An 8,252-nucleotide genomic window follows, 5' to 3' on the forward strand; every position below is an offset into this window, starting at 1 on the left:
TCATAAATATAATTGACAGCTAGTTACACAATGAACATCTCCAGAGCAGTCAATAACATAGTAGTCTGTCATTTATAAATGTATCCAATAATCCCCAAAGTGACAAGTAAATAAGGACATGGTATCCAGGCCACCTTGTTTGCATATTTCAAGATCGAGAGTTTTGTCGACTTTCCATAGTAGCTATCCCTGCTTACATCAACCAGGTGCCATGGCAGCACAAGTTATAATTGGGGAACTTTTGTCAGAAAGTAAATTGGGCAATAACATATCGAAATTGTTGTACTTTAATTATTACTTTAGAGCCCATTAAGAAAATGCACCAATTTTAAACAATTACACATTACTCCTGAAATTCTAAGATGCACTCACCCATTAATGAGAATTGCCTGCTTAACTATACTTGTCAATATTAATCAAAGTAGTCAATTGGGAACATCTGTCTTTAGCAGGTACAAATTGAAGTGGTATGAAACTCCAAAACCAAGCACCAAATTTCATTTAAACCACATTATTTAACTTCACTGTCTTCATAAATGCTCAAAAAACACCTTTTTTTTCATCAGTTGGAGTCAAATTAGTTCTTACTATTTGACATGAAAAGATGACTGAGCCTACTTAAGGTGATGCAATTACCTCTGGTACAACATTCACAAAGTCACTACAGAAATCTACTTTAGAAAAACACCACTTTCTTCTTCTTCACTTCCTCCTAAGGGCCCTTGACGTCACAACTCATATCCCTAGAGCCAGGAAAAATCAGAGGCTTTTGCCAATTCTTGTTCTCACTGCTACAAAAAGGTGCCAAAGACACTGGCTAGGCTCTAGTCAGTGGACTGGCATAACGTAGTCCCTACAATAGAAAATGTCTGCCTCTGTGCAGCACTGCTCCTGGGTTGAGGCTGGGAAATACATTATATTGGCAGTCCCCAACACTGCCTCTTAAAAAATTACATAACATGAAACCAAGAACTGCCAATTGTTCTAAGGTAGCCAGTCATGGAATCCATAATTGTACACAAAATACCGATATTGTACTAAAAAGTTGTCACAATCCTCAATCAGTATTACAAAACATCAGGAACACAGCAAAAAGAAAAAGGATATAAAAGAACCTTACAGTAGTTCTAATTCTTCACTGAAAGTACCATGGAAACAGACCCTTAAGACTAGGCCCAATTATCTTTTGACAACTACTAATTAATCACAAGAAAATATAAATCTTGCAGAATCAGATTTTAAAAGGCAATTGACAATTGTTTCCTATTTAGCATGAAAATAGTCACAACTACATAATCTCAACTGGGAGATAAGAGTTTGGAAAGGTTTTTGCCTGGGGAAGGCTGGCAGGTGACGAAGTGAGAAAAACGAAGAGTGAGTTACAGTCCCTTATAATTCCAGTGTTTCTGCTAGTTGGCAAAAAAAAAATCAACAGAAGTGTTACAATATAAAACATTACCGAATTCCATTAATTATGGACTCTCAGGAAACAAGCTGATTATATTTCATTTAATCACAAAAGATTTGAAGATAAAGCTACCATGGGGTATTACTGCATAATATTTTTTATAGAGTTCCCAAACATTTGCTGAAAAGCTACAAAACACTGGAGATATGCATGCAAAACCAAAGCAATTTGTCATGCAAACCTCTCGTGATCCAACTTTGTAGCCCTGCCAGGTTCAAGCTGTTTCTCCGTCTTTCTCTTGCATCAATGCTCAAATATTGCTTTCATTTCTCCATACTAAACATAGATGCTGGAGAGTCGATTCCAATTTCTGTAAATTCCTGCTGCCTGATTTACACCCTGAACTATGTTTCCCTGTAGGTTTCAATGCTTTTTCCCCCACACTTGCCCTGTTGGTTCCAGAGCCATAAAATGAAGGGGCTGTGGGGATGGGAGAAACAAAAATTTGCATTAAAATATACAACACTTCACATGAAATGGAAGAAGTTAAAGGTAGACAAGGGAAAATCTGTAAAGAATAAAAGCAAAGTAAATTTAAAGGCAAATAGTGCAACACTGATGAAAGGGGTTTAAAAGTTAATAAAAAATAAGCAAAAAATTGTGGTTCTGATGTAATACTGTAGGCTTCCATTCAAAGAGTTCCAATTGGAGCAAATGAATATTGCTTCTGTTGGCAACTGGGTGTTGAATTATTACAATTATGGATGCAATTCCGATATAAAGCTGATCTTATTAGTGTTCTCCTGCAATGTCACAAAAATAAATCCTGCTGGCTTTGACACAGACAAGCAACAAGACGTTTCTGGACCCAACTAATTCCATGTATTCAACAGATACTGGACAATGCTGAAGTACTGTTTAAAAGGAACAAATTCTAGAATCTAACATTTATTATAATCCAGGGAGAAAAAAAAAATCGCAAAAGTTAGGAAAAAAACTTCACTGTATATTTTCCATGGGTTGTTTTAAAACCAATGATTCAGCACTGTGCTCGGGTTAATCATTTATTCACTGTCATGCATATATTAGTGTTATTGTAGTTGCATTGAGAAATGATGTGGTTGCAAAGTAATAAGTACTAGCATAAAATTTATTCACAGACTCAAAGCCTCATTACAGTTTAGTGCCTAAGGAACATCTTGGATCATTTATATGGTTATAAATACCTTTCTTTGGCAATATTTTCCCAATAAAGACAACAAGATCCTACCCCCCCACCCCCCAGCCAAAATAAAAATGAACATAAATGGTGAGATTATCACATTAGAGAATGCTACACTGCAGTCAACAGTAAAGAGTTTTTAAAGGCTGTAGTGTAATGTGACAAATGGATCCAAGCAAACAACCTAGGAAAATCTCTTCTTACCCAGCAGATAGTTAGCATGCTATCAAGAGAATTTATGAAATGCACGTAAGATGCTTCCTCTATATCCAAACCACGACAAGCAGGCATATTGTATTCCTATAACTGGTCCATCAGACCAAACACTATCACAATAACAACTTAAAGACACTAGGGCCATACATCTGTCATTACCTTCAAAACATCTCAAACTTCAGTATCCCACAGTAATTGTCTCAGGTTATAACTGCTACAGTAAACACTCCTCTGACTTTGCTGCTGACTTTATACCTAACAACTAAAATTATTTTATTGCATCGGTTTTCTAGTGCATCTGGTTCCTGCTCAAAGCAGCTCTTGGCATATGTATATATGTTGTCCTGCTCTGTGGGTTCATCAGAAAATACTAATATAAGACAGCAATTGAAATGTTAACACAAAGTTTCTACTTGATACCTACAGTATCAAAACACTTGTTTCTGAAGCATGGCTATTAAAATGTTACCGCCCTATGGTAATGTATTGCAACATAGCGTTACAATAAGGTGAACGAATGTGGTCATTTTAGCAGTTACTGCACATGATATTTGTATAGCTTTATTTTCTAGGGAATTAATTGGATGCATCTGTCACAATGTAATACCAGAAAATGTTGATATTTGACTCTTATAATTTGGGACCCTTTACAACATCCTGGAACAGGCTTTTGAGAAATAATCTCATATGAAATAGTGTACATTATGTCTATGCATACTGCATAGAGCCAAACAGAAAACTTCAATGAATATCGGAAATTAATAATTAATATTTGTTTTAGTTGTTCACTATTTTGCTTCAAGCCCAGAAATTACTACTAGTGACATCAACAAATTATTACATTCAAATAATATTCCTTTATGTACTATTTTAACAAGTTATTCATCTACTAGTTTTTACAACAGAATTGCAAGTTAATGAATCATTAATAGAATAAAAACAGAATGTAAAGTAACTGCCATGGAACCGTTATGAAATCAGAATATGGCACCCTGCATCATCTTGAAATTCTCTCATTTTCTGCATTGTATAGACTTCAAGCCTATACAAGCTCAATTCAGATCATAACTTCTCATGTTTGAGACAAAGATTACAACTCAGTTGTAATATGTACCATTACATAATTATTCATCAGCTTCATTATTATGCAATTCTTCAAAATTTGGGTCTAATTAAGTGAGGAATGCTATATAGTTTTACCTGCAAAACAATCTTAAATTAGAGATTTGCTTTCTGAAGGGGCCGACAGTGGCAGAGATTATTTGAAAAAGAGGTGGAGGTACACCATTGGTCTATCAAGGACCATTTGTAATTATCTTTATAACATTGAGACGGGTGAAAAATCATGAAAATGTGGAACATATGCAAATGAAGATTAAGCCAAGTATATGATCGGATTTTAGTATATGGGTAAAATATGGCTTGTATATTTATGTGGAAAAAACATTTATGAGGGATAAATATTACACCCTATGGCTAGTCCACATTTATCAAAAATCCACCTCAGATGGTAACTATGATGCAAATATATTTCCAATCTCAACTATGCAAATCTGTATGAAGAGGAAGTTGGACAGATTCTGAGCACTTCTTTACTGGGAACAAAAAAGTCTACAAAGTTCTCAACAGCCAGTTCAAGAACTGTAGGTGGTCATCTGTCTGTCCTGCTAGAAAAATGGAAACTGTCAGTGACATTGTACAACAGAAATAAATTGAAGTACAAGCAAATGAATTGCTAAATGTAATCAGATAGCTATCTATTCATAAGAATCCACTTCCCCCTTTGTTTTCAAAAAAGTAGACCAATTATTACAGATCCTTCCTGCCAACATTTTAATAAGGTGGATGACTGTTTAAAGGACAAATTAGGGGCCATTTCTTCTTGGCTAAAGCCCTAATTCAGGAAGATTTTCTAGATAAAACATGTGGCAGAGTTAAAGTTGATACATTTCCATACAGCAAGCAAAAGACAAATTTAAAGAGTATTAAGATTCTATATAAGTATTCTTTAAAGGGTTATTAATTTAGCAAAGCCACTTAGACCTGGTTTGTTACATCTGTTTGAAAACCGTGCATCACAACACAACATGGACTCCCCAAACAAACAATAAGTTGAACTCACCCAAGTGCTTTTTTATGACCCAAGAATTTCTAACAGCACCAGGTTAAGTCACTGCCGCCATTTCCTAGTTACACCCATCCAATTTACAATTTGTGGTATGAAAGAAATAGTTCACACTGTGTATATTTTAACTAATAAACTTAAATGACAATGTTCAGAGCTAAATAAAACATTAGCCCCAAGTTGACCAATATTTAAGAGTTCTACTGCTTCCCAAGGCTATACTATAAATTGCAAGCTCTTAGCATATTAATGTAAGACAATAAAAACTTGACACATAACACATACTTCCTGTCAATCTCTCACTTCCCCCTTAACTCTAAGGCAACACACATCACAAGATCTGCTGGAATCATTGACAAGGGATCAATAAGACTGTCTTCCAAATATGCAAAGAAACATTAAGACAAATTTTAGAATTGGTAGAGCACAGCACGCTTTTCCAGAGGAAACAGCTGATGCAGGGGTCTCGGCATCTTTGAAGGGAAAGATTGGTAAATGTCTGAAGATGTAGGGCTATTGGAAAAAAATGTAAATCAGCAGGGATTCATTTGATGTAGCTGAGCACAGGGATGGCCTGAATGCCCTCTTTCTGGTAACACATATCATAACTTATTCAGTCAACTTGGAGCTCCTTGGGAGTCACCAAAAACAGGACTGAGGAGAAATGAATTATGATCTGAAAGAAGGGAATTGCCACATTGCTAGCTAGATAGTCCTATTACAAAGCTTTGTGCGGGTTATTGGGAGGAAAAACAAAATGGTACATTTCTAAAGAGAAAAAGAATTTGCAGGGCTACAGGAAACAGCAGGGGAGCAGGTCTAGACATGTTGTTCTTGAAAAGAGCCACAGAAACAATGGGCCAAATGGGCCTCTTATGTGCTGTAGCCATTCTATGATCTCAAAATGCACATTGTGCTGGCTTTCTTACTCTGATCCCAAGATTCATCATGCCAGCCAGAACATTATAACTGAACCTTATTTGCAAATCATTATGGCAAAGAATATACATAGCCAATATGGCCGACTACTCGAGGAGGGGCCTGCTTCCCTCTGGCTGAAAGAGGTGGAGGAAAAAAGCCAGTAACACACAAGCTTGAGAACCAACATAATATCGCATACAGCATTTAAGTGGGGGCAAATCTGCTCGCTATGATGTACAACAAAGACACTTGGTTTGATCAATCAATCGATCGATGAAGCTTATGCAAAGGTAACTTCAGAGCTCCGGTTGACAATGATGGGGAGGGGGAAAAAAATGAATCAGAAACGGACAGATCGCCGATACTAAAATTGCAATAAAACATGTTTCCTGGATTCCGTAGAAACAGCGCAAAAGATGGGTCGGGCGCCAAGACACCGCCCTAACCATTTAGAAAGGGTTAGAGAAGGGGCAGGAAATGGGGGTTATCAGAAACACACGAGGTTTCTCTCCCAGCAGCAGCAAAAAAAAATAAAATGCATCTCGTTTCAACTGCGGCCAAGCCAGGTTGATTTTTTTTTTTAAATTGCTAATTGAATCTGCGGTTTAATCAAACAGCAACACCCGGAGGATTGGTGCAGAATCTGATTATTAACTGAACTGAAGCAGAATTAATCACACATTTCACAGCTTTATTCAAAACCTGCAAACCAGGAAGTGACCCGCCATATTCCTGCTTCATCAAAAGTCAGGAATAAAAAACCCTCCCCACCGCTCACATCACCTTCCCAAACCCCGACCCTCCCCGACCCACAGATACTGGTTTCACTGTTAAAGGGGATTACTCCCCCCCCCTCGCCCCCTCCACAAGCGCTACTTTTAATTCAGGGACACATTAGATGAGATGGTGGAGGCGACTGAAAACCCCGCGCGCTCCCAGGAAAAAGGGTGCGGGGCGGGGGGGGGGAGGGAAGCACAAGCCCGCGCGCGCGCGCTCCCGGGGGAAGGGGGCCGCAAACCCGCGCGCTCTCCCGGGGGAAGGGGGATGCCACAAGCCCCCGCGCGCTCCCGGGGGAAGGGGGGGGGGGGGCACAAGCCCGCGCGCGCGATCCCGGGGCAAGGGGGGGGCCACAAGCCCGCGCGTGCGCGCTCCCGGGGGAAGAGGGGGCACAAGCTCCCGGGGGAAGAGGGGGATACAAGGGGGATGCAAATGCCCGCGCGCTCCCGGGGAGGGAAGGGGGGGGATACAAGCCCGCGCGCCCCCGGCAGCCGTTGGGAATAGGGAGCGCGCGCTCCCCCTCACACTCACTGTGAAGGGGCAGCTCCATAAACTCCGGGGTCTAACCCGGCCGCAACTGTGAGCCCCGCATCCCCCCCTCTCCCTTACCGGGCTGAGTAATAAAGGCCGTTCAGCTGCTAAATGAACTTCCCACTCACACCGTCTCCCTCTCTCTCTCTCTCCGCCAACTCTCCGAATGAGCGGCTCCGCCCGACTGACAGGACGGGGGGGAGGGGAGGGAGGCGGGCCCATGCGTGCGTCACTTCCGGACCAGCCCTGGCGGCCCCTAGCGGCAGCTCCCTGGCACTGCCTGCAGGGAGGAGGCTTGCCCAAGGTGGAGTAGAGGGAGAATATTGGCGTTGGGTAGGGCCACTAAACAACCTTTAGGGCAACACGAATGTAGGGATGGCCCACTAAACTAAAAAAGCAAAATACTGCAGATCTGAAATGAAAACAAAAGTGCTGGAAAAACTCAGGTGCCTGATGGGCAGCACGGACACGATGGGCTGAAGGGCCTGTTTCTGTGTTGTATAACTCTATGACTATGTGTGTGGCAGCATCTGTGGAGAGAGAAACACAATTAACATTTGCAGTCCAATATGACGCACAGCACTTTTTGTTTTTATCATTAGGGATGGTCCAATCCAGCAATACCACCAAACTAAAATTGTCCGCAGTGACTGGGTTTAGTGCTTCTGACCTAACAAAAGTTGGGACGAATGGGGACAGAAATGTTTTTCACCTGTGCTAATGTCTCTATATAGCCTCTCAATCAATCTAACATTGGCGTGACATTTGAATGGCATTAGAACTTATTTTACTTTGTTGCACAGCAAGTAGCTTGGATCTGGAATACACTGCCCGACAGTCTGGTTGAGACAGATTCAATCATGGCTTTCAGAAGAGGATTGGATCATTATCTGAAGAGTAAAAATGTGCAGGGATACAGGGAAAAGGCAGGGGAGAGGCTCTAGGTGAATTGCTCTTGCAAAGAGCCAGCAGGGACATAATGGGCCAAATAGCCTCCTACAGTGCTGTAACCATTCTGTGATTCTACTTTATCAAGGACACGATTTAAAATG

General features: G+C 40.5%; 1 protein-coding gene across 1 annotated transcript in view; it reads right to left on the minus strand.

Annotated features, from left to right (window-relative positions):
- arhgdia (Rho GDP dissociation inhibitor (GDI) alpha) overlaps positions 1–7,391 on the minus strand; it is a 47,188-nt gene extending 39,797 nt beyond the window's left edge. The window contains exon 1 of the mRNA XM_078528975.1: positions 7,279–7,391. The gene's annotated coding sequence lies outside the window, so the exon portion shown is untranslated. The remainder of the gene's footprint in view (positions 1–7,278) is intronic.
- Between the last annotated feature and the right edge of the window lie 861 nt (positions 7,392–8,252).

This window comes from Cetorhinus maximus, chromosome 24 (assembly GCF_964194155.1).
Source record: "Cetorhinus maximus chromosome 24, sCetMax3.hap1.1, whole genome shotgun sequence".
NCBI lineage: Eukaryota > Metazoa > Chordata > Chondrichthyes > Lamniformes > Cetorhinidae > Cetorhinus > Cetorhinus maximus.